Source organism: Macaca mulatta, chromosome 15 (assembly GCF_049350105.2).
Source record: "Macaca mulatta isolate MMU2019108-1 chromosome 15, T2T-MMU8v2.0, whole genome shotgun sequence".
Lineage (NCBI taxonomy): Eukaryota > Metazoa > Chordata > Mammalia > Primates > Cercopithecidae > Macaca > Macaca mulatta.
The window spans coordinates 11,973,609-12,000,847 of record NC_133420.1 but is presented as its reverse complement, the minus strand read 5'-3'; the positions used below and the strand labels follow the sequence as shown (position 1 = coordinate 12,000,847).

Sequence of the window (27,239 nt, the reverse complement as noted above, 5' to 3'; positions counted from 1 at the left end):
TTTGCATCGATGTTCATCAGGGATATTGGTCTAAAATTCTCTTTTTTTGTTGTGTCTCTGCCAGGCTTTGGTATCAGGATGATGTTGGCCTCATAAAATGAGTTAGGGAGGATTCCCTCTTTTTCTATTGATTGGAATAGTTTCAGAAGGAATGGTACCAACTCCTCCTTGTACCTCTGGTAGAATTCAGCTGTGAATCCATCTGGTCCTGGACTTTTTTTGGTTGGTAGGCTATTAATTGTTGCCTCAATTTCAGAGCCTGCTATTGGTCTATTCAGGGATTCAACTTCTTCCTGGTTTAGTCTTGGAAGAGTGTAAGTGTCCAGGAAATTATCCATTTCTTCTAGATTTTCCAGTTTATTTGCGTAGAGGTGTTTATAGTATTCTCTGATGGTAGTTTGTATTTCTGTGGGGTCGGTGGTGATATCCCCTTTATCATTTTTAATTGCGTCGATTTGATTCTTCTCTCTTTTCTTCTTTATTAGTCTGGCTAGTGGTCTGTCAATTTTGTTGATCTTTTCAAAAAACCAACTCCTGGATTCATTGATTTTTTGGAGGGTTTTTTGTGTCTCTATCTCCTTCAGTTCTGCTCTGATCTTAGTTATTTCTTGCCTTCTGCTAGCTTTCGGATGTGTTTGCTCTTGCTTCTCTAGTTCTTTTAATTGCGATGTTAGAGTGTCAATTTTAGAACTTTCCTGCTTTCTCTTGTGGGCATTCAGTGCTATAAATTTCCCTCTACACACTGCTTTAAATGTGTCCCAGAGATTCTGGTATGTTGTATCTTTGTTCTCATTGGTTTCAAAGAACATCTTTATTTCTGCCTTCATTTCGTTATGTACCCAGTAGTCATTCAGGAGCAGGTTGTTCAGTTTCCATGTAGTTGAGCGGTTTTGATTGAGTTTCTTAGTCCTGAGTTCTAGTTTGATTGCACTGTGGTCTGAGAGACAGTTTGTTATAATTTCTGTTCTTGTACATTTGCTGAGGAGTGCTTTACTTCCAATTACGTGGTCAATTTTGGAGTAAGTACGATGTGGTGCTGAGAAGAATGTATATTCTGTTGATTTGGGGTGGAGAGTTCTATAGATGTCTATTAGGTCTGCTTGCTGCAGAAATGAGTTCAATTCCTGGATATCCTTGTTAACTTTCTGTCTCGTTGATCTGTCTAATGTTGACAGTGGAGTGTTGAAGTCTCCCATTATTATTGTATGGGAGTCTAAGTCTCTTTGTAAGTCTCTAAGGACTTGCTTGATGAATCTGGGTGCTCCTGTATTGGGTGCATATATATTTAGGATAATTAGCTCTTCCTGTTGAATTGATCCCTTTACCATTATGTAATGGCCTTCTTTGTCTCTTTTGATCTTTGATGGTTTAAAGTCTGTTTTATCAGAGACTAGTATTGCAACCCCTGCTTTTTTTTGTTCTCCATTTGCTTGGTAAATCTTCCTCTATCCCTTTATTTTGAGCCTATGTATGTCTCTGCGTGTGAGATGGGTCTCCTGAATACAGCAGACTGATGGGTCTTGACTCTTTATCCAGTTTGCCAGTCTGTGTCTTTTAATTGGAGTATTTAGTCCATTTACATTTAAGGTTAATATTGTTAGGTGTGAACGTGATCCTGCCATTATGATATTAACTGGTTATTTTGCTCGTTAGTTGATGCAGTTTCTTCCTAGCCTCGATGGTCTTTACATTTTGGCATGGTTTTGCAATGGCTGGTTCCGGTTGTTCCTTTCCATGTTGAGTGCTTCCTTCAGGGTCTCTTGTAAGGCAGGCCTAGTGGTGACAAAATCTCTAAGCATTTGCTTATCTGTAAAGGATTTTATTTCTCCTTCACTTATGAAACTTAGTTTGGCTGGATATGAAATTCTTGGGTTTAAAATTCTTTTCTTTAAGAATGTTGAATATTGGCCCCCACTCTCTTCTGGCTTGGAGAGTTTCTGCTGAGAGATCTGCTGTTAGTCTGATGGGCTTCCCTTTGTGGGTAACCCGACCTTTCTCTCTGGCTGCCCTTAAGATTTTTTCCTTCATTTCAACTTTGGTGAATCTGGTAATTATGTGTCTTGGAGTTGCTCTTCTCGAGGAGTATCTTTGTGGCGTTCTCTGTATTTCCTGGATTTGAATGTTGGCCTGCCCTACTAGGTTGGGGAAGTTCTCCTGGATGATATCCTGAAGAGTGTTTTCCAACTTGGTTCCATTTTCCCCCTCACTTTCAGGCACCCCAATCAGACGTAGATTTGGTCTTTTTACATAATCCCATACTTCTTGCAGGCTTTGTTCATTTCTTTTTCTTCTTTGTTCTTTTGGTTTCTCTTCTCGCTTCATTTCATTCATTTGATCCTCAATCGCAGATACTCTTTCTTCCAGTTGATCGAGTCGGTTACTGAAGCTTGTGCATTTGTCACGTATTTCTCGTGTCATGGTTTTCATCTCTTTCATTTCGTTTAGGACCTTCTCTGCATTAATTACTCTAGCCATCAATTCTTCCACTTTTTTTTCAAGATTTTTAGTTTCTTTGTGCTGGGTACGTAATTCCTCCTTTAGTTCTGAGAAATTTGATGGACTGAAGCCTTCTTCTCTCATCTCGTCAAAGTCATTCTCCGTCAAGCTTTGATCCGTTACTGGTGATGAGCTGCGCTCCTTTGCCGGGGGAGATGCGCTCTTATTTTTTGAATTTCCAGCTTTTCTGCCCTGCTTTTTCCCCATCTTTGTGGTTTTATCTGCCTCTGGTCTTTGATGATGGTGATGTACTGATGGGGTTTTGGTGTAGGTGTCCTTCCTGTTTGATAGTTTTCCTTCTAACAGTCAGGACCCTCAGCTGTAGGTCTGTTGGAGATTGCTTGAGGTCCACTCCAGACCCTGTTTGCCTGGGTATCAGTAGCAGAGGCTGCAGAAGATAGAATATTTCTGAACAGCAAGTGTACCTGTCTGATTCTTGCTTTGGAAGCTTCCTCTCAGGGGTGTACTCCTCCCTGTGAGGTGTGGGGTGTCAGACTGCCCCTAGTGGGGGATGTCTCCCAGTTAGGCTACTCAGGAGTCAGGGACCCACTTGAGCAGGGAGTCTGTCCCTTCTCAGATCTCAACCTCCGTGTTGGGAGATCCACTGCTCTCTTCAAAGCTGTCAGACAGAGTTGTTTGCGTCTGCAGAGGTGTCTGCTGCGTTTGTTTAGTTTACTGTGCCCGGTCCCCAGAGGTGGAGTCTACAGAGACAGGCAGGTTTCCTTGAGCTGCTGTGAGCTCCACCCAGTTCGAGCTTCCCAGCTCGTGCATGTGTCTTTATAGTGGAATGATTTCTATTCCTTTGGGTATATAGCCACTAATGGGATTACTGGGTCAAATGGTGTTTCTGGTTCTAGATCCTTGAGGAATCACCATACTGTCTTCCACAATGGTTGAACTAATTTACAGTTTCCCCAACAGTGTAAAAGCGTTCCTCTTTCTTCTCAGCCTCACCAGCATCTATTGTTTCTTAACTTTTTAATAATCACCATTCTGATGGGTGTGAGATGGTATCTCATTGTAGTTTTGATTTTCACTTCTCTGATGATCAGTATTGTTGAGCTGTTAAAAAATATATTTGTTGGTTGGATAAATGTCTTCTTTTGATAAGTTTCTGTTCATATCCTTTGCTCACTTTTGATGGGGTTGTTTTTTTTTTTTTGCTTGTAAATATGTTTAAGTTCCTTGTCAATTTTTGTTATTAGACCTTTGTCCGATGGGTAGGTTGCAATAATTTTCTCCCATCCTGTAGGTTGATTGCTCATGCTGATGATAGTTTCTTTGCTGTGCAGAAGGTCTTTAGTTTAATTAGATCCGATTTGCCAATTTTGGCTTTTGTTGCAATTGCTTTTGACATTTTTGTCATGAAATCTTTGTCCTTGCCTGTGTCCTGAATGATATTGCCTAGGTTTTCTTCTAGGGTTTTTATGGTTTTGGATTTTACATTTAAATCTTTAATCCAGCTTGAGTTAATTATTGTATAAGGTGTAAGGAAGGGGTCAAGTTTTGGTTTTCTGTATATGGCAAGCCAGTTTTCCCAGCATCATTTACTGAATAGGAGATCCTTTCTCCCTTGCTTGTTTTTGTCAGGTTTGTCAAAGATCAGGTGGTCATAGATGTGTGGTGTTATTTCTGAGGTCTTTGCTCTGCTCCATTGGTCTATATGTCTGTTTTGGCAACAGTAGCCTGCTGTTTTGGTACCGTAGCCTTCTAGTACAGTTTGAAGTTAGCATAATGCCTCCAGCTTTGTTATTTTTGTTTATGATTGTCTTGGCTATATGGGGTATTCTTTGATTCCATATGACATTTCAAATAGTTCTTTCTAATTCTGTGAAAAATGTCAACGGTATTTTGATGGGTATAGCATTGAATCTATAACGTTTGGGCAGTATGGCCATTTTCACAATATTGATTCTTCCTATTCATGAGGATGGAATGTTTTTCCATTCGTCTGTGTCCTCTCTTATTACCTTGAGCAGTGGTTTGCAGTTGTCCTTGAAGAGGTCTTTCACATCCGTTGTACTCCTAATTGTATTCCTAGGTATTTTACTCTTTGTAGCAATTGTGAATGGGAGTTCATTGTTGATTTGGCTCTCTGCTTGACTATTGTTGGTGTAATGGAATGCTTGTGATTTTTGCACAATGATTTTGTGTCTTGAGACCTTGGTGAAGTTGCTTATCAGTTCAAGAAGTTTTTCAGTTGAGATGATGGGGTTTTCTAAATAGGAAGTCATGCCATCTGCAAACAGAGACAAGTTGACTTTCTCTCTTCCTATTGGAATACCCTTTATTTCTTTCTATTGCCTGATTGCCCTGGCAAGAACTTCCAATACTATGTTGAATAGAAGTGGTTACAGAGGGCTTCCTTGTCTTGTACCGGTTTTCAAATGGAATGCTTCCAGCTTTTGCCTATTCTTTATGATATTGGCTGTATGAAATAGCTCTTATTATTTTAAGGTATGTTCCATCAATACGTAGTTTATTGAGAGTTTTTAACAGGAAGGGATGTTGAATTTTATCAGAGGCATTTTTGCGTGTATCAAAATAATTGTCTGGTGTTTGCCTTTGGTTCTGTTTATGTGATCAATTACATTTATTGATTTGTGTATGTTGAATCAGCCTTTCACTCCAAAGATGCAGCCCACTTGATCGTGGTGGATAAGCTTTTTGATGTGCTGCTGGATTCGGTTTGCCAGTATTTTATTGAGAATTTTTGCATCGATGTTCATCAGGGATAATGGCCTGAATTGAGCAGGTGTGTGTGTGTGTGTGTGTGTGTGTGTGTGTGTGTGTGTGTTTACCTCGGTTTGCCAGTAGGTTGATGTGTGTGTGTGACGTGTGTGTGTGTGTGTGTGTGAATGTGTGATAGAGAGCCAAATTAGGGCAGAGGAGGCTCCCTGGCCTGTCATGACATTGTATGTTCTGAATTCAAGATGCTCTAATGGACTGTGTCAGTTGGCCTTCAGCCAGGAGGTGGTGCTTGCAAAAGACTGCCAGCTGTGGTGGTAGTGGTGAGATTTGGACTTGCCTTATGTTACCCATGGGAGGTACTCTGGTGTCTCAGGGAATGGGTAGAGCCAAAGGGCTTCTAAAAGTTTCTTCTGTTATTTGTGTTAATCTACCAGGGTAGGTGGTTGAGCAAAACCAAGTGGGAACTAGGTCAGGTAAAGTGATGCTCTGGCTCTCTACGTGTGGGACAAGCAGTGGCTCCAGTGGGAATTGGAAGGCAGTTCTTAGGCCACTGGGGTAATTTTCCAGAGAGAAGTGAAGCTGCCTCTGCCTCTGCACAAGGAGAGTCCATATGAAGAATGGGGAGTAGCAGCTTGGCAGTAAGCCCCATCCAGCTCCCACATCCTTGGCGAGGCAGGTCTCACAACCACAGTGTTCCACTGGGAGTAGTTAGCTAAGTTTCAAGAAGTCTAAACTCAGAGCTCAAAACTGACCCATACCATAAGCCTCTCCTATTGAGACAGTAACTGCAGCCTTCAGGCCAAACCCCTCCTGATCCACCTGCAGAGCAGGGGCATCCAGCTCCTGTGCTTGCTGCTGCATCACACGTCCCACTCACCTCTCAGTTCTGGCCTGGGGAGTTTGTCCCCACAGAAAATTATATCAAACATTTCATTTGGGAGGTTCTCTCAACCTGTGACCACCATTTGAGTTAGCTGGCAGACTTCTGGGAGGTCCTCTCTGAGGTAGAATCAGAAATGGCTTCCCTCCATCCTGCCAGAAACTGGGAACGTGCTGGAGACTCAAAGCACATCCCAATGCCACTCCTCATATACTCGTCACTCTTCACTGAATCAACTCCAGCCCTGAGTACGATTAAGGCCTTCCCCCATGGCCTAGATTGATAGGTTTCCCAATGGAAGTGTATATCTTACAGTCAGTTTATCCCCCTCTCACACCCTGGAAACTCAAAATTTTCTGCCTAGCTTATGGTGTAAGCTGCATCCTGCTGCTTCTTTCAAATGGTCTGTGGCTTATTTCAATTTTCCTGTTAAGTTCCTGTGTTGCTTCTTGAAAGAAAGTTCAGTGTGAATCTCTACACACCATTTTGTCTTTCCAAGTGCAAGAGGCAGGCTAACAATGCTTCAATCCACCATCTTGGAAAACAAAAGTAACAGTTTTCTCATTTTTAAAGGTTTTGTTAAGATCTGTTAATGACTCACAAAGAAATAGTATTGGGTATATTTGAAATTAGTATTTATTCATTTATGTTGATAAGTGAAAACACAAGACGGTTATCAAGATGGAAGTACTTAATATGTATACTTCAATATTCTTAGATGCAAATAACTTCACTTTTGATGTATTTTTATTTTACATCAGTTTCATTTCAACTTAGGTTTAAGGGGTTCTTGATAATCTGACATGATAAGTGGTGTTGGAATTGGCATTAAAATCCACCATGCTCTACAGCACTTCATCCTTCTTCGGCAGGCACCAATTTGATCTTCTACTACTTTGCAGACATCTCTTCAGCAAACACCAGACAAATTGAGACAATGACCTTCAGCAGCACCCAAACCACCTCTTACTGCAGGAAAGAAGATCCAGTGAGATAGTCCACAAATGGAATGTAAATCCATAAACACTCTTAAGTAACAGAATAAATTTAGTATGAGCGTTTCTATGTGGGAGCTTTTGAAATGGTTGCTGCTCATATGTCAGAGACACATGCAGATTAAGAAAGGTAGTAGTTCCGATCCTGGTTTGGCACAACAGTCACGGTATTTTTGGTGGGGGAAAAGGGATGTGGGAGGGGATGGTACATCTTCATCTTTTCCTCTGGATTTTCTCTCAGAAATGGCTGTTGCTTACTGCAGGGCAAAAATGCCAGTGTCTTCTGCCAGAGAGGGTTACTGAGGGCCATAGTGGTTCCACCTTGTGGCTGATACTGATAGTCCCTTTCTGCTTTTTTCGTTCCTAGCCAAAAAAGATGTTTCTGCTGTCTCAGGTATGCTGATTTCAGGAGCTGTTTTTTCTATATGGCTATTCATTTTTGTTTTTTTTTTGTTTGTTTGTTTGTTTGTTTTTTCTTTCACTCTCTCTCTCTTTTTTTTTTTTTTTTTTTTTTTTTTTGGCTTCACTGTGTTGCTATAGTTTCTTAAGTGGTCCCTTGAACCTTCCCAGCGCTATTTTGGTTTGTACATAGCTATCTATAAATTTTTTCTTGGGGGAAGTGTAGAGTTAAAGGCTGGTATATCCTGCTTTTGCTCCCCTGAGTGATTTTATTCCCCCAAGCTAATATTTCAGGCTTTCAATTTATTCGTGCTTTCATCTGTTCAAACAAGTGGAAATTACTTTTTCTCTCCACATTTAGATTTGCTCTATCTACTTTAATTGCTAATAGCGTCTTAGTCATAGGATAGATTAGTTAGAAAAAAGTATATTTTTGACATTATAAATGATCCTTTCAATTTGTGTCTAAAAGTGGAAAATATTAGAAAGCTTGACATTTATTATTGTGTCCAGACCAGTATTTCCTCCAGATAACCTTTATTACAACAAAGATAATTTAATGAAGATCTCTCTAATGGTAAAGCCGGTGGCTTTGTGCTATTATAATATCCTTAAAGTGACAGTCTAGTGGAAAGACCAACTAAAGCAAGGGTTAGGAGAAAAACAGTTATTACTTTCATTTTGGTCTCACTCTGCATTAAGAGTTTTCATTGTGTCAAAGATTTATTATTCATTAAGTAGCCTAATGTTCATTTAATAATAAATGGATCCTATTAAATATGATTTTTAAAATTATAATCACATTACTTTTATTCACATTTGTCTACTGATGCCATTCACAGATGAGAATGGTATAATGTTATTTTATTTTTTTCATTTTGCCACATCTTTATTTACTTAGGTTTATGCTGTATCGAACAATGTATGTGTGGGAATAATGGGTGATTCAGGAATGCATGAGGGGGAGGTTTAAGCTCTTTAACTTTGGACAATTAAAATTAGCAATATAATATTGAAATACATGCATAACACTCAAGTGATACTTTCAAAATAGTGTATATTTTCTATGTTTATTTGTAGCTTTTAAACCCAGCTAGAAGTATTCTATTTCTTTTAGGCACCATAAGTCTGAAAGTCTGTAGTGAAAGCTACGAGTAGTAAATGATGCTAATTCATGTGCTCCCACCTGTGGAAGAATTGAATGTCTTAGATGAAAAAAAGATGGTGCAATTGGTGTACCAAGTATCTTAGAATATAATATGGTGGTGGTTTTTCTGTTTCTGTAGCAGAGTAACATATATACTATACCCAAGTCATCAAGTTATTTAAATATGCCTTTAAACAGGGAGAACTGAAAATAATACTGTGAATCCTGGTAAGCATTTAAAAATAATGAGGAGAATATTGGCTTTATAAAGTCAAAATTTATCTGAATACAACCCACATAGCAATTTCATAGCAAAACACTTCCTTCAATCCTATTAAAGTCAGAAGGAAAAGAAGAATGCCCACTGTCAATGCTGTATTAATATAGTTCTAAAAGTTTTGAACAATGAAACATATTGTAAGAAGAGAAGTCAGAGGACATTTGAGCCCATTGTTTTTCCTCTCCTTCTATACCTCCCAACATACCATTGGAATGTTGTAACATTTTGAAGAATCTATAGTAGTGTTGCAAATCATAGAATACTATGAATGCATCTGAATCTGAGATATCCCCAAAAGATACAAAATAGGTGTGACTAGAATGAAAGAAAGATTTAGGCTTTTGGCCATGACTGCAAGTGAGCTGCTCTCAAGTGACTGCTGCTATAGAACATATATATAGTAGAGGATCTCTTTGAAACATTTCTATCCCTGAAAATGGTTAGGCAAGTTCTTAAAATATCTCCTCTTTCAAACACAAAAATAGTCTGTGAACTGGAGCTTGAGCAGTGGGCACTTTGTATTGGATAGCTGATGGAGGGGGTGAGGGTTTCCCAGATCTTCTGGGAAGATCTGCTATGATGAGTAATGCTAATGATGGTACTACTGACTCTTGGGCCATCAGAAGTTCCAGTTTGTTAATGCTGAAACTTCTATATTGAGTTAAAGCATTGAGTCAGCTTCACAGAGGAAGTCTGGATAATAGCATTCTCATTTCAGACCATAAAATGATGTCAGGTTAAGGATGAACAATGAGTTCAGTATTAAAAATGATCAGGTAAGCAAGACACCATGAATAAAAGTTAATGAAATGAATAGCATATCTAAACCCTTTAAAACTAGATGTATTGAAATTGTCAATGTGGAGAAATAATTAAGCAGGTATGTATCAATTGTTTAAAGAAACAATCTACTATTACAAAGATGTAAAAACAATAGTAAAACAATATAGATGATAGAAAAAACGGGCAGGTCTGGCTGGGCGTGGTGGCTCATGCCTGTAATCCCAGCATTTTGGGAGGCCAAGATGGGTGGATCACGAGGTCAGGAGTTCAAGAACAGCATGCCCAAGATGGTGAAATCTTGTCTCTACTAAAAAATATATATATAAAAATTAGCCGAGCATGGTGGCAGGTGCCTGTAGTCCCAGCTACTCAGGGGGCTGAGATAGAAGAATCGCTTGAACCCGGGAGGTGGAGGTTGCAGTGAGCCAAGATCGCACCACTGCACTCCAGCCTGGACAACAGAGCGAGACTCCATCTCCAAAAAAAAAATTTTTAAATAAATGCAAGTTATTAATGATATATTAGACACAGGTAAGAGGATAACTAGTGAAGAAAAAAATGTTTAAATGATATACCCAGAATGTAACATGGAAACACAAGGTCTAACATTTATTTAATTCAAATATGGGGGGAGAGAAGTGTAAAAGGATTCACCATTTCAAGAGATTCTCAAAAAGAAATTAAGAAAAGGTATAAATCCATTGATTCAAAGAATATATTTCTAACAGATGATATAAAAATAAACTCACTTTAGTTAAATTATAAAACATTAAAACCAAACACCAGACCATACAAACTTTGAAAAAAAGGATAATTTATAATGAAATAATATTTATCTGATTATTATAGTAAAGCAAAAACTAAAAATGAGTAAACTAGTATCAACAAATGTTGAGAGCAAATAACTGTTAATACAGAATTGGGTACTCAGTAATGCTGTCTTTCCAGATCAAAAATCACAATATGAAATTGACAGATAAAAATGAAAATTGTTCACTACCAAGAGATCTGCAGCAAATAAAATTTCAAAGGCTACATATCAGAAAGAAAGAATTTAACCCAAAAGCTGATATTAGAGTCAACTTGGTATTCCATAAATATCACTAAACTGATGATAATAGTAACACTTTCTGACACGTGGGGATTCTGAAAAGAAGTGAACTTTTACTTTTGTTTAGAATTTAGAAAGTTATAGAAAAATGCTCTTGCCCTGACAAAGAGAATAAGCTGGATAATCTATAGATCATAGATTTCATTTTACAACACAGAACTGAGATCTCAAAAAAAGCTAATTAACTTAAATTCAGAGTGATGAAGCCCTGCTGAAAAAAGAACGGATCCGCAGATGCTTTGTGCCTAGCTGAGTTGCAGCAGCAGAAGCAGGAGGAAGCTGCCCTTGGTGGAGATAACAAGGAAACAAGTGAATCTCCAGCAAATGTTGAAAGGCTGAGTGTGGGCTTGTGATAGTTTAGCATCATCAGTAGGGGCCCAAACACACTCACTCTCACTCACTCTCCCTCACTAATGCTTTCTTTCTTTCTTTCTTTCTTTCTTTCTTTCTTTTCTTTCTTTCTCTTTCTTTCTTTCTCCTTCCTTCCTTCCTTCCTTCCTTCCTTCCTTCCTCTCTCCCTCCCTCCCTCCCTTCCTTCCTTTCTCTCTCTCTCTCTCTCTCTCTCTCTCTCTCTCTCTCTCTTTGGAGTCTCACTCTGTCGCCTAGGCTGGAGTGCAATGGCGCGATCTTGTCTCACTGCAACCTCTGCAAATATAATAATAAATGCTGCTGAAATTCAATCCTGTCAGATCTAACTGCCTGCATATAAATTTCCAGGTCCCACAAAGACATCTCATTGAGGTCACATTCTGTTGTATTCTTACTTTGTATCTTGAGGTGCCTTGGTGGGACATGGAAATTTATATGTAGGCAGTTTGATCTGACAGGATTGAATTTCAGCAGCATCCATTATTATATCCACTCACTAGATCAAAAAACATGGATGGAATCTTATCAACAGGAGCTACTGCTAAATGAGTCTCTTTTCTATTTTTCCCTATTATTGTCCTAGTGAAGCTGTAAATATTAGGTTCTTGAACCCACAGGACTGATTCTAGGATCTTGTCTGGCCAGGGATATAGCCTTCTAATCTGCAGAACCTTGTAGTAATCAGCTACCAACTTACCTGGGGATAAAAGAGTTGAAAAAAGAAGGAGAATAAGAAGAAGCAAATGGAGTCTCATGGCTGAAGGGCCAGCATCAATGTGGGTTGAGCCTGGAGTCTCTGGACATCGTGGGTCTGGGCCTTTTTATTATGCTGTCTGAGTCTGTGATTTGTTCTTGGTTAGTAGAGCCTAACGAAAAGAGAATAACTAAATCTCTCACAAGAAACTTCCAGGGACACACAAGTACATAAATGTGGTGATATCTCAATGGATGAGAAAGCAGGTGAATGCTATTTATTTCCAAAAGACTCAGGATGTCTTACTGTCACCTGCTTTCTTTATTATTTTCAACATGCACATGCAATAATCATTGCTCTTACTTTAAGTATAAAGTATTGTTTGCCAGGTAATATAGTAGGAACTGAAGTAAAATTGTTATACAAACACTGTACGTAATTAATGCATACAGTTTGGCAAATTTGCACATAGATATTACTCTTGTTACCACAACCAATATCCAGGTAATAATATATCCATCACCTCCAAATGTTTCCTATGTCCCTTTATTGTTGTTGTTGTTGTTGTTGTCAGAACCCCTAAGATCGACCTTCTTAACAAATTGTTAAATACAAAATACCTCAGTAATAACTATAGGTACTATGTTTTAGAGCCTATCTCTGTAATTGACTCATTTTGCATAGCTTTAACCCTTGAACAATAACTCCTCGTATTTCTCTTTCCCACTCAATAAAATACCAAACTCTTTTAAAGCACATTCTATATAATCCACTTTATGAAGCTTTTTCTAACATTCTTTTGTCTGCTCCCCCTCAGTAAAGGGAACTACTAACATAACAATTACCTATTGTGGATTTTTGTGTCTCTTACATATATTCCTGCATGAACCCATGTAACACTTTATCTCCCATTATCTTAATATGAAGTAAAATAAAACTTGAAATGATTTTAAAAATGAAATCACAGAAGGACTTTGTAAAAGTATGATGTACCATTGCTTATTTGTAAGAATTCAAGTGACATTAGGGGTTTTAAAACATCTTTTGTTTTGATTTGTTCTTTGCTTGTAAACCTTGTGTCTTGCATATTGTGGGCACAGTGTCTTTCCCAGCTATTTGCTTGGGGAAGATCAGTTAGAGTTACAATGAACATCAAAGACTATCTTGTCTAGTGACTTACCTTCCAGATGAGGAAATGAGCTGAGGGAAAGGAAGAAACTTGCCCAAGATCACCCAGTGATCAAGTGAGGAAGGTGATAGGGACAGCACTAACGCTTGGTATTCTGAGCCTCATTCTATTTTCCACTCTTGCCCCTTCTCTGTTTCCTCCTCTCTTCCCTAGCCTTCTAAAGAAAACTTTGCAGTTCTGCTGCAATGTCTACCTAAGGACACCCTGAGGAGACCCCACTTTTCATTAGACTGCTTTTTTAAGCACTGTCCTGCATTTTCTTCTTCAGTCTTGTTGCATCCCATTTTTGGCGATAAGTAATGCTTCTGCTGTGCTGTTCTATCCAATTAGTTTTTTTCTATTTTCATTGAGTGAAAATTAAAACAACAAAAAACATGAGTTTATCTAAATTTGGAAGTTTTAAAACTTGATTAAAATTTCCTGGGGATATGGATGTAAGACATAGATTTTAAAATATTTTTCATTTTCAAAATTAAAAATCAAAGCCATATATTTAGCCAGGGTGACTACTCGATAACTACTAATCAGATGGGTCTTCAGTAATGCCACAAGGTTAATACTCTTATAAATCAATTCCCTGGTGTTTTGTGCTACTGAGTTAATACAATTTGATACGGTATCACCTTTAACCAGGCTTTGAGGAGTCACACAAAGGAACAGCACAACAGAACCATAGGGTGGGATGTGTGGGGAAACCGAGATGTAAAACACAGCCTTGACTCTGACATTTACTCCACTGTTGGGAAAAGTACTTCAATTCCCAGGGCCTTAATATTTTCCTGTATGAAACAGGAAAAATAGAGCCATCTTTAACGTTTTGTCAAATCTTGTTGCTGAGTGATTTTATAGTGTCTGCAGCTATCCTCTCTGCTAATCACAACAAGGTTAACTAACTGTTCTTTCATTTAGTTAAAGAAATTTTTGCATTTGTTTACAAATACTTATTCTTCCCTTCACGAAAAAGGAAACATTTTAAAGATAATTTATAAGATGTTCAGAGTCTCTTGCATATCAACTCTTCACAATGTGGTAGAGTAGCTTAACCCCGTTCCTAAGAGTATAGATTCAGATCAGCCTGTATGTAATTAACCCCCAAACCAATGTGGAGTGTGGGATAGATAATATATTTCAAACACATGAAAAGGCACACGTACACACACACACACGCACGCACACACACACACACAGTATTACCAAAGCAGAGGTGCAGATGAAAATATTGGATAGACAGCTCAAAACTCTTAGTACTAAAATAATCCTAATAATAACTTTCCTTCCCAAGTCACCACCAACAGTCAGATCTCTTAAAGGTTGGTGCCTTAGGTTTTTGAACTTTGTGTAACTTTTGACTTTCTTATTTGGTTGTATGCTATTGATCTCATAGAAAGAAACTTCTTCTTCATCCTATGCCAGTGCTGTATTGTAGGGGCTTGTGGACGTTTTTCTGCTCTATAGCAATCCAAGTTACTGGTCTCTAGCTTCTTAGGAGCAAGGCCATCACATGCTTTTGTTCTTTGCTTGCTTCCTTGTAAGGGCCCGACATACAGTGGGTGCTTAACAAATATTTGATCAACTGAACTCATTTTCCACCTCCGTTCTCTCTCACTTCAATCTCTCCCTTTTACTTCTTCCAGATTAGTTTTCCTACAGCAAAATAGGAATTGTCCAAAAACTGCCCTTCATCTTTACAACTTGAAGGATTCATTACCCTAAGCAGTCCTTCAAAATTGACTATCACAGACTAGACAAAAAGTCTGGGTTCACCAAGAATAGGCATGTGTGCCATTACATTTTCTGTTGAAAGCTTTGGAAAGTGTCTTTTAGCAAACAACATAAAGCATAGAATTTGACCGTTCCTGACTATGTAAAAGGATCATCCACATTCTCACATGTCCATGGCTACTTTCCCACTCCTTCCCCAACCTTGAAATCCTGAATTCAAAAGAAAACATAAGAAGATAGTATGCCTCATGTAAGGCAACAGGTTGCTTAATCTTTCTTGCCTCTACACATTCAAGAGCTCCAGAAAAATTTCTGAGCTACTTAGGATGTCTGATCCTCTTCTTGGGTAAAAGCAGTAAGTCCTACATGTAGTCACCAAAACCACGTCTGTTCAAGGGGTCTTATACCTGTGATTCATGATTGCATGCTAAACGTAGAAGGATACGCTCTGTTGCAGGGCCATGTCTGGTCATTGTTTAAGTTCTACTTTGAAGGACTAGTTGCTGAGAAGGAAGAGGGAATGGTAATGTTAGAAATTGGAATAAAACTTAAGGGGAAAAATCAAGTACAAGGGACCAACAGTACTGAGGGGCAATAGGTTGAAGATTTCTTCGATTACTGTAATATTTTCAAGGAGACCCCCAGGAATCCTTCCTGGCTGACCCCAACATAGCTTTGGCATAGGCCTTATGCCAAATGTCTTAGGCTAACTAACTTTTCCTAAAGAAAATAGAGGAGTTATGGAGACCAATATTTAGTAGAATAATGCCTGATTCTCTTCCTTTTGAGGTCTAGTAACTGCTAGTAAACTTGCCTAATTAATTCACATTTAGAGGTAGAGTAACGAGGGTTTCAAGCACTTGAAACACCACTGACTTCATTTCACGTGAGAGTTCTTCTGGAGAGCTAAGGAACTATGAGGCTGCAGGTCTCTTGGCCAATAAGTCTTCTAGATTTCCTGTGACTCCCTTTTCTGGTCATAGGTGATTTTGCTTTTGCTTTGAGTATTATAGCACCATAAGGTCATAAGGTGTCAGACACTCTGCTCTTACCAAGGCTTACACAAAGTTTATCTTGTTATTTGGTAGAGTTTGGCCCATTAAAAAAAAAAGAGAGAGAGAGAACGATAAAGAGGAGGACAGCAATCCTCACTGCTGAAGGAAGAAGAAAGCTTGGCTTTATTTCCAGTAGGCAGAAAAACCTTCCGTCTGTAGCTCTCTAGCACCAGTGGAATGTCTTTGTTTGGATAATAAGTGTCCTTCCATACCTCATTAGGCATATTCGCAGACAGAGATGTACTATGTACATAAAATCACCTTCATGGGATGACTGAAAGTCCATGTTTTATTGGACACTAAGTTCATTAGAAGGATGTGGGTGCATAGTTTTGACCAGAAAACCTTGTTAAATGGGAACATAAGCTACAAATATTTTGGCAAAAGATTAAGGTTTATGAGCAACCAACCATTTATATTAAGTTACAATTAATTAGGCCATGTTGAGAAATAATTTGGTTTAGTTAATGATTAGACATTTTGTTAGTGAACACTTCCCAGACTTTACTAGCCCTGCTAATCCCTACTTTGCTCCTGGTCTGAACCCCTACAGTGCCTTGTTTATGGTACAGTGCCTACTGCTTGTATGCTAGATTAGTGAATGTCTATTTGCCTCCTCTACTACTGTGTGAGCTTCTTGTTTGCCAGGACAGGGCTATATTCCTCAGAGCTGAGGAGAGAGTTGAATCACGTGGTCATTTATTCTCAAATCCTCTTCAACAAGTGAAGCGAAACAGGACAGTGAAAGGCCACTGCACATGGAAGCAGGAGGTCTGGATTTGAGTTCTGAATCTCTAGATCTGTTAATAACTGGAGGTAGGGATAGAGTCAGGAAAATTTTCTTCCTTAAGTCTTGATAGCACCTATGTAGGTCCAGATCTGTTGGGATTCTCAATAATTACTGTGCATAAAATCAACTGAAAGTTATTTTGCAATGCAGATTGTTAGCCCCATTCTATGAAATGTTTACTGTTTTATAAATTGATAAATAATTTTTATTAGACAATGTAAATTTCCTTACTTGCACCAGCGTACAAAAATATTGAATAATATTAGCAGCAGAATCTTTCAACAAAATAACTATGTATAGCTATTAAACCACTTTGTTTCAAGGCTTTTTATTTTCTTTTATTTATCACCATTGTTTTATTTATAAACATTGTTTCTACTCATAAGGAGTATGTATTCTCTACATGTTTATAAAATTAATGCCTGAATGAAGTTACTTAAACAAGACAGAAGTTGATTTCTTTTTCACTCAAAATTATCCTGTAGTTACACCATTCAGGGCTAGTACAGATTCTTTCTAATGTCATGAGGGATGCAGGTCCCTTCCAGGTATCTGCTCTGCTATACTTCAGAAAATACCCTAGTTTGGCTGCTAAATTTCCACCTATTATTTCTGAATTCTAGACATCAGGGAGAAAAAAGGCGTGGGAGAAGGGCAAAGGAACATCTACTTTTCCTTTTTACATTTTTTAACCAACCTCCCTTAAAAACACTTTGTTGAGATATGATTACATTAAAAAGCTGTACCTATTTAATGTGTATATCTCAGTGAGTTTGAGGATAAGGATACGTTGTGAAAGCATCACTACCATCAAGATTATAAACATAATCATCACCTCCTGAAGTTCTCCCTCCCATTCTAATTATTATTTGTATTAGTAAGAACAATTAACAAAAAATTCACCCTCCTATTATATTTTAAGTATGCAATACAGCATTCATAGCTAAAAGCACTATGCTGTAAATTAGACCTCCTGAACTTATTTATGTTTGCATATCTAAAACTTTGTACTATAATCACACCTACTCATTTACCTGCACCACAGCTCCTGGCAACCTCCAGTCTACTCTCTGCTTCTGAGTTTATTTGAGATTTCAAATACAAGTGAAATCATACAATATTTGTCATTCTGTGTTTGGTTTATTTCACATGACTTCATGCCCTTCAGATCCATCAATGCTGTCACAAATGACAGGGTTTCATTATTGTATAATACTGAATAATATTCCATTGTGCATACATATATATATATATATATGTGTGTGTATATATATATATATAAAACGTTAATTCATCCGTCCATGAATGAATGATAACATATGTGTTTTCATATATCTTGACTGTTGTGAACAGTGCTGAAAAGAATATACGAGTGCAGATATCTCTTTCACATACTGATTTCAATGACTTCATATATATATATATATACCACTTCATATAAAAATACCATTTTTTATATATATATATAAAATAAGTGGGATTGTTGGAACAAAGTGGTATTTTTATTGTGAATTTTTTGAGAAACCTCCATACTATTTTCCAAGATGGCCATACTAATTTACATTCCCACCACCAGTATACAAAGGCTCCCTTTTCTCCACATCCTTACCAACACTTGTTATCATCCATCTTTTTGATAATAGCTATTCTAACAGGTGTGAAGTGATATTTCATGGTAATTTTCATTTGCATTCCCGTGATGACTAGAGAGGGTAAGAATTGTTTATATATATGTCGTCCATTTGTATCTCCTCTTTTGAGAAATTCCTACTCGTATCTGTTTGTTCATTTTAGTTTTTTAATTTTCATTTTATACACAGAGGATACATGTGCAGGTTTGTTACATGGATGTATTGTGTGACGCTGAGGTTTAGAGTATGAATGATCTCATCACACACCTAGTGAACATAATACTCAATAGACAGTTTTTAAGTCCTTGTACTCAACCCTCCCTCCTCCCTCTAAGAATCTCCAGTGTCTATTGTTTCCACATAAGTGAGAGCTAAACAACATATAACCCAATGTTTGGCTCTCACTTACAATGGAGAATATGTAGTATTTGGTTTTCTATTCCTGCGCACAATACCACACTGGGCTAATTTTGTATTTTTGGTAAAGACGGAGTAGCTTCAGCATGTTGGCCAGGCTGGTCTCAAAATCCTGAGCTCATGTGATCCACCCACCTCACAAAGTGCTGGCATAGCAGGCATGAGCCACTGCACCTGGCTTTTCTAAATTTTTTTTAGCTTATATTGGGTTTGTCTGTTCTAGAATTTTGTGTACATTTATTTATATTACAGGACACTTTTTAGCTTAGCTTTCCCCACTCAGGGTGAGAAAGATTATATTGATCCAAGTTATTGATTAATAGAGTGGATTATCCCCCGTTATTGCCCAATATTGCTCTATAATATGCATATAATTTGTTTCTTGATCTCCTCTCGATAGACATTTGAGTTGTTCCCAGGTTTTGGCTATTGTTAATAGAACTCAAGGACATATATATTATTTTATTTTTATTTATTTTTATTTTTATTTTTTGAGACGGAGTCTCGCGCTGTCACCCAGGCTGGAGTGCAGTGGCCGGATCTCAGCTCACTGCAAGCTCCGCCTCCCGGGTTCACGCCATTCTCCTGCCTCAGCCTCCCGAGTAGCTGGGACTACAGGCGCCCGCCACCTCACCCGGCTAGTTTTTTGTATTTTTTAGTAGAGACGGGGTTTCACCGTGTTAACCAGGATGGTCTCGATCTCCCGACCTCGTGATCCGCCCGTCTCGGCCTCCCAAAGTGCTGGGATTACAGGCTTGAGCCACCGCGCCCGGCCTGGACATATTTTTTAAATAAAAAATTTCAATCCAAAATGTCCTTTCCTTTTGACTCTCCAATATTGTGTCAGGGTTACATTTTTGTTGTCATGAAAATCCAATTACATTGAACAAGATGTGTTTCCAGAATCAAGATTCAGTATATGTGTGGTCTAGCTGTGTCCCTAGAATGTAGCCCTTATTAGTTTTATTAAGCATTTTCCTATATAAATTGAAATCAAGTAGGAGATGTATTTTTCCACAGTAGGAGAAATAGAACAGCTTAGGACTTTGGAGAGATAACAACTTGCTGCTTGCCTGTGCAACCCACCTCAAAAGATACAACTCCTCCAACTTTTGGTTTCTGGCGACTTGTCCAAACAATTAGATGTGAACTGACCTTATTCCCTTACAATACTACAAGTCGATCTTCTGCACCTGGCCAAATACAGTATAAAATTGATGGACATACATTTCTTTTGGTTTCATGCTTTCTATTTAAAGCTATTCTCTTTGACTGGGAACTATGGCTCATGCTTATAATCCCAGCACTTTGGAAGGTCGAGGTGCATGGATCACTTGAGGTCAGGGGTTTGAGACCAGCCTGGCCAACATAATGAAAGCTGTCTTTCTGAAAAATACAAAAATTTTCTGGGCATGGTGGCACGTGCCTGTAATCCCAGCTACTCAGGAGGCTGAGGCAGGAGAATCGCTTGAACGCAGGAGGCAGAGGTTGCAATGAGCTGAGATCCTGCCTCTGCATTCCATCCTGGGTGACAGAATTAACCTTCATCTCAAAAAAATAAAAAGCTAATCTATACTTTTCTTTTGATGCATTATTAGAATGTAGGAGGTAATAAGGCAAAACTATTGTGGGTATGTGAATGTGTATCTGTAGCACCTAGAATAGTGCCTAGCCCATCACTTGTGTTGAAAATTGAGAGAACCTTCTTAATATAACTTTTCCACACTCTAGTTCTGAATGTAAAGAAAGAAAAAGATAGGTTAGCAAATATAGGTATCAGTTATTTCTATTGACAGATCATTTGGAGAACATGTTTTTGGATGTGGGAGAATAAAGGTCCCTAACTCTCCACCCCAGAAATAATTTTGCTGATACAAAAATCAGTCAGACATGGTGGCACATGCTTACAATCCCAGCTACTTAGGAGGATGAGGTGGGAAAATCACTTGAACCTAGGAGGCAGAGATTGCAGTGAGCCAAGAGTGCCCCACTGCACTCCAGCCTAGGCAACAGAGAAAGACTCTGTCCGAAAGAAAAAAAAAAAAAGTTGTTACTATATAGCAGATAATTTTATTGTCATCTCATTTAAAATTGAATAGTACATTTGGGTCGAATTCTTATGCCTGCAGAGACATTTGCCTCTGGCTTAAAATCACTGGCTCCAGGAGGAAACTCCACCAGAGGGTATCATAAGGATTTCATAGTGTCTAAGTCATCTTGGTAGTTCTTCAAATAATTCCTGGCAATTCTGTTAGGTTTTGAACTTCACTTACTTCTTACGTGTTTAATAAAAAGAAGTTCAAAACATTGCCATGGCTGTTGAGCTCCCACAGGCTTGTCTTCCCTTTAAAATTCATTACATGGTTTGTACTCTTTTGCAAATATAATAATTGGAGGTGGATGCTTTCAGCCATTAAGTTCAAAAGTACTGCTACATGGGCTGGGCATAGTGGCTCATACCTCTAATCCCAACCCTTTGGGAGGCCAAGGGGGGCAGATCACAAGATCAGGAGATCGAGACCATCCTAGCCAACATGGTGAAACCCCATCTCTACTAAAAATACAAAAATTAGCTGAGTGTGGTGGTGCGCACCTGTAGTCCTGGCTACTTGGGAGGCTGAGGCCGGAGGATTTCTTGAACCAAGGAGGCGGAGGGTGCAGTGAGCTGAGATCACACTATTGCACCCCAGCCTGGTTACAGATCAAGATTCCGTCTCAAAAAAAAAAAAAAAAAAAAAAAGTACTGCTACATGGACATCCATCATTCTGGCATCTCTACCATAACAGCTGAATATCGAGAATGTCTGTTCATTTCTTTAACTCCAAATTTGTGTTGTATCCCTTGGTCTCCTGTCATATCATGAAGTGTATTATTTACAAAAAGGACAATTTATCTATAGTTATTTCCTCTCAGTATGCTACATCCTTTTAGAATTTAAACATAGTGTCTCCCAACCTGAAATTTGATTTTTGAAAAACCAGAAAAATATTTTTGGACACCTTTTATTTCCAGCTGTTTTCATCTTCATCTCCTCTCCTGAACTCAAGTTGAGGGTAAAATTCATTCGTCAAAATTTCTCCTCAACTCACAACAACCTCATCCCACTCCAATATGATTTTTGTCCCCATGAATTGATACACATAATTCTTGCTGGCAGTGGTAATGTCCTAATAAAAAAAATCATGAGATGGCATCAGACTTTACCTTATTTTCTAGCTCAGCAGAATTTGATCCCTGTCTGATAAGGAAACCATATTTTCCCTAGAAACTTCACTTTTGTCACAGGTTTGGTTCCCAGAGAGCTGGATATAGATGAAGTTTAGTGTGCAGGATGTTTATTAGGAAGTAATGTCAGGATCCACATCTGTGGAAAGGATTGGAGGGAAGCCTTATGTGCAAAGGGACAAGTCTAATGGCAACGCAGCCTGACTTTGTCAACTGGCCGCACAGACAGAGCTGTTCAGCTAAGAAGACCTCCCCTATTTGTCCCAATTGAATCAAATGGCAAAACCTATGCATCCCTTGCCTCCATTAATAATTGTGTGCTTGCCACTTGTGGAGGGTGAGACTTTGAAGCAGGTGGCTTTCTGTGGCTGAAGAAAACCTTAAATGTGGTGGCAAAGTTTTCCAAAGAGACAGAGAATGGCATCTGCCGTGTATGTTGCCCTTTTTCAAAGAGGAAGCAACAAGGATAACGTCCTCCAATGGCTCTGTATGCAGATAGGTGGACAGTAATGTCTGTCCCTCCTGTGACCTAAGAAGAACAGATGGCAGACATGCAGCCAGGCAGTTAGAGGTGACACAGTGTTAGGAGAGAAACATCTGTCATAAGCAGTGCTTCTTTGAATCAGGTGTGACACAAGTCTTGCATCCCTTGCATGGACTCCTTCCCCGTTATCCTGCTGTCCTACCTCATGAAGGTGAGTGGGGGCTGGGTGGTGGGCAGTCCCAGGACAAGGTACACTTTGCCTGCAGTGTTCCCACATGGGTTCCAAAGTAGCCCAGGTGGTCATCCATGAACTTTATATTTTCCTTATGCTTCTTGTCTTTGCCTTTGAGGAACATGTTTCATTGGACTCTGAGTCCAAACAACTCATGTATCCCTATATCTTCACATTGTCCTTCACTTAAGGGAATCTCTAATCTCTAATGCCTTTGTTTTATTATTACTATCAATATTATAATAATTAACATTGTCATTATTAACTTCATTGTTGATTTTCAGTTATTTTTATTAATGGAGTTAGTATGAATTATTCTTTTGTGGCTACTTACACCAAGATGAAGATAATTTATTAGTTCAGGAAGAATCTGCATTCTGAAGGTGAATAGAAGTTCACACTACAGATGGGCAGACACATGCCCTCCCAATTCCTGATGGACCTCCTAGTGCCTCCTAGACCTAAGGGGTCTCCTGCAATGCTCCAAGATGCCACCAAGGCAGGAATCTGCTTGTGCATGCCTGAGAGCATCCAGGATGAAGTGAGGCTCTGAAAAAATGCACGAATTTCCACATAATCCCCAAAAACCTTACAGGTGAACTGGATGCCACAGAAACAGGAGTGGTCATTGACACAACAAAGTCACCAAAATGTTTTGACGTCAATTAGAAAATTCAGGAATCACTCTTGCTGCCATTAAGTGGAAGAACAGGAGCCTGTGAATGGCATCCATGGCCTGCCTGAGACTCCACAGATATTTCTATGTGGCTTCAGGTACCAGGAATCTCCATGATTTTCAGAAAGGTAGGGACAGCTTATGCCAGCCTATCCTTCTGCAGAATGTGCCCCAGCGGATCAGAGGATGGAACCATCATGGACTGCACAAAGGCTCAAGGGCAGCTTCCCAGACCTGCCTGTGACTCTAGGTAAGTTCTGAGTCCATGTGGGTGCTGAGGAAAGGTTAATGATGATTTGGAAAGATGGGACAAGCAGACACCACCCCTAAACAATCTGCACGATTCCAACTACAACAGGAAGCCAAAGACCAGCTCATGCCACACTAGTGCACCTTGAAAACCCCTGGATGTAATGCCGCTCTGCAGAGAGTTCAACAAAGAAGTGGCTGGGAATTTTGCATTCTAGGCCGCATTTTCCAGTGCTTCTGGACACGTGATCAGAAATTTAACATTGGTATATCTAACTCTGACATTTTTCACAAAATGGTTTTTTAAAATGAGGTAATAGAGACAAAATATAATACAACCATATGTATTATATGCCAAAATATGCTTCACTGGCATCAAGTAGACTCACCTTGAAATACAATCTAGGACAACCTCCATTTTCAGAATATTTTCTTTTCCAGAGTGAAACTCTCCCACCAAAAACCAAGAACATCACAGGTTTTTGCCTCCAACAAACCGACAGAAAGCCAATACATTTATTCTACCACTGTGAAATGGACTGCGGTGCAACACATACGTGTGAAACCCGACACGTGGCATCGCCGTGAGCCAAATGGGGACTCGTGGTGCAAGCAACCCTCCCCACGTGTTAGCGTGCGTGAGATTCACTTGGCAGAATTTGACTAGGTGCGTGTTGGTAGAGTGGGGCTGAGGTTCTCTTGCCCCTGTGGATGTTTAAGAAGTCACAGGTCTTGCGAAGACCTGTGGTCCCTTCAATCAACTCTGTTTCGGAGACATAATGACTTGGATTGCTGACAAGTCAAGAAATTTTCAAGCCCTTGGAAAATCAGTTACACACAAACACGGAATGAAAGTCAAAAGAGAGTACGTCATCTTTTTTGAGAATTTTATTCACTTCAAAACAAATTAAACACACCTATTTCTAACGGCATTCCAGAGCCCAATTTTCGAGGCTGAGGAAACACCCCAAGAACGCATTGCGCAGAACGCTTCACAGCGTGCAAAACACTGCTGTCAGGGCGGGGCACAGCTGAAGGCCTGCATCTCTCGGGGTTGCCTAACTGTTCCCTGATTCAGTCATCTGGAGAGCAAACACACAGTCATTCCCCGGTTTCCTACTGACATCACAGCGAAAGTCTGAATCCCGCGCGTCACCGTCACCCAGTTTCTGAGGCAACGAATCACTGGCACAGAAGCTTCTGGTGGCAGGTTTCCGGAGATCCCGGCGAACTACAATGTCCCTCACCAGAATTTGATGAGGCAGAGTCTCTGCATCTGGTCCCTGCCTGGCCTGGGCTCCAACATCCACAGAAGCACCCCAGCCGGGGAGCTTGGGAGTCACCACACACAGTCTGCCCTCTGCTCTGTGCTCCTCAGTCCCACAGACCCCTCCAAATCACGGGAGCTGGATGCAATGGAGCCCCGGCCACCTGTAGTCTCACTCCAGGTCAGAATCGCTGTTCTCTGAGGAGGAAACCTGAAGGTACTCATAGAGGACACTCAGGGGGACAGCAACACAGGGAGCCTCAGACTTCTCTGAGACATGAGGGCTGTGAGTGAGGAAGGCTCCCGGCTTCTCAGGAGAGGGAAACGAGGGAGCTGTCAGGAGGCTGGAGCTCCACCATCCGTTTTCCAGTCTCCAGAAGAGCATTCTGAGAGGCTGGGCCCCATCGTGGCTGGCCGCTGGGTGATGGGACATGGTGCAGGCCTGGGCAGTAGGCAGGCAAGGTCTGCTGTGCAGAGGCTGCCGGTTGGTGCTGGGCACCTGGGCGGGTGTCCCCCTGCTCATCTGGGGCGACGGACTTGGTCTGAGTTCGGTTGCAGCTGGCGGAGGTTGGAGAGTCTCCGGGACCCCCAGCTCACCTCCCTGGAGGGCATTTTCGGGCATCTGGAAGGAACCCATTCTCGGTTTCTTGGGGAAGTTCAGGCAAGCCTGAGTCGGAGTCTGGGCAGCTCTCTTGGCTCCTGGCCTGAAACTGAGATTGGAGCCGAGGCCCAAGCTGTGTGTGTCGGCTGGTGGGCAGGGCTGTGAGGTCACCGCAGCACGTTTGTCTTGTGCCTGGGGGCTGATGAACCGGATCAGGCCGTGGGGCTTGGAGGCAGCCTGGGAAACTTCTCAACTGCCACCCTGAGGCCTGCTGTGTGTCGGCTTCACCACGACGAGAGGCTCCGGGCCCTGCTGCCTGACTCCAGGATGAGGGATGTCGGCCACAGCCCCTGTCTGTCGTTCCTTTGGTCGGAGACTTGACGAGGAGCTCGGACTGGCTTTTCTGAGGGGAGACAGTGAAGCCAAGACGGATACCGTGTCAGACATTTTCGTAGCTGAGCCATCAGTGAGGGCAGGGTCCACGCGTGGCCTCTTATTGGTTGTGTGGACCGGCATTGGCCTGCTTACAACCTGAAAGAAAGGAGACCACACACGTTAGAAGTTCATCAGCATGGAGCCAATATGGAAATCAACCACATCCAAAGACAAGGTGCACACAGCAGGAAATTCTTAATACGGTATGGACAGGCGGTCCTTGGAAGTAGGAACAGATCCTTAACGTGAGTGCTGATCGGGACAAGACCCATGAAAAATGCACTCTTGAGCTATGATCTAAGAATACCATTTTTCTAAAGACTGTGTCTTGGGCATTCACTGGATCAAAGCGCCTCCACTCAGCCTTCCATGAAGTGGGACGGACTAATGCCCTTCTGAAGGCAGGTTGGTGGCTCAAGGGTTCCCAGGACGCCTTTTCTGAAAACATGCATGTTCCTAGGGTGAGCCTCCTCCATGTTTGGGGCCCCTGAGGGACTAATTTCCTCACGCTGCTAGGAAGATGTTGTTGACAGGCTTGCCATCATTGCACAGAAAGAAAGCAACAGGAAATATGGCATCTTCAGATGCCTTCACCTGGAATCAAATGAACCTGGAAGGATCGTGGAGTCCCTGACCCCAAGAAGGCAGGGAAGAAGGGTTCCCCGATCCCCTCACACACACGAGAACCTGAAAGAAAATCAACCAGAGTGACCTAGTGGAGCAAAGAACAGGGACCCATGGTGACACTCACCTTCAGATAAATCCAAGATTCCATGGATTCTTTTCGATTTGGAAGCGGCTTCTCTAAAGGTTTCCCAGAAAAGGTCTGGAAGGGAGCCTTCCTCTGCGGGTCTTGTTGCCTGCAGAAGAGAAAAAGTTCAGGCCATGTATCCGGTTTTCCCCAGGAGACAGGAAGAATTCAGTCTCTGGCCCAGTCCTGTTCTGTGTTTTGTGATAAATAAATGGAACTCTTATGCCCTTTCCACCTCTGCACCTTCCCTCATTTGCCAACCTTCCCATTCTCCCAGTGGCCTTCTTGGCTTCCCAAGTAAGGACCAGTATTTGGATTCCATTGCTTTCCCCCTGTCATGGGGAACCTGCACGAAGCTTCCCCACCTGACATCGTCCTCCCGCAGCTCGATATCAGGAACAAGTCTGTTAATTATTATTATTATTAAATATAATAGAAATTAATAGGAATCATCGATAATAATAATCATAATAAAGATAGTAAAAATTAGTACTGGTTAAAAATGTTAACGATTAGTATTAATAATTAATAGCAATATCACTGTTAGTAATTAATGATATCAGCAATTAATGTTACTTAAGTCAATACTAAGTGATGTTGGTTATAAAATAATGATTAATTTTATGAACTACTAGCATTGCTAAGTGACATTAATATTAATAATTAATT

The 27,239-nt window shown here is 40.3% G+C and overlaps 1 pseudogene; it reads right to left on the bottom strand.

Annotated features, from left to right (window-relative positions):
* Positions 1–6,830: 6,830 nt before the first annotated feature.
* On the bottom strand, positions 6,831–11,906 carry LOC144334838 (beta-defensin 109-like; annotated as a pseudogene).
* Positions 11,907–27,239: the final 15,333 nt, after the last annotated feature.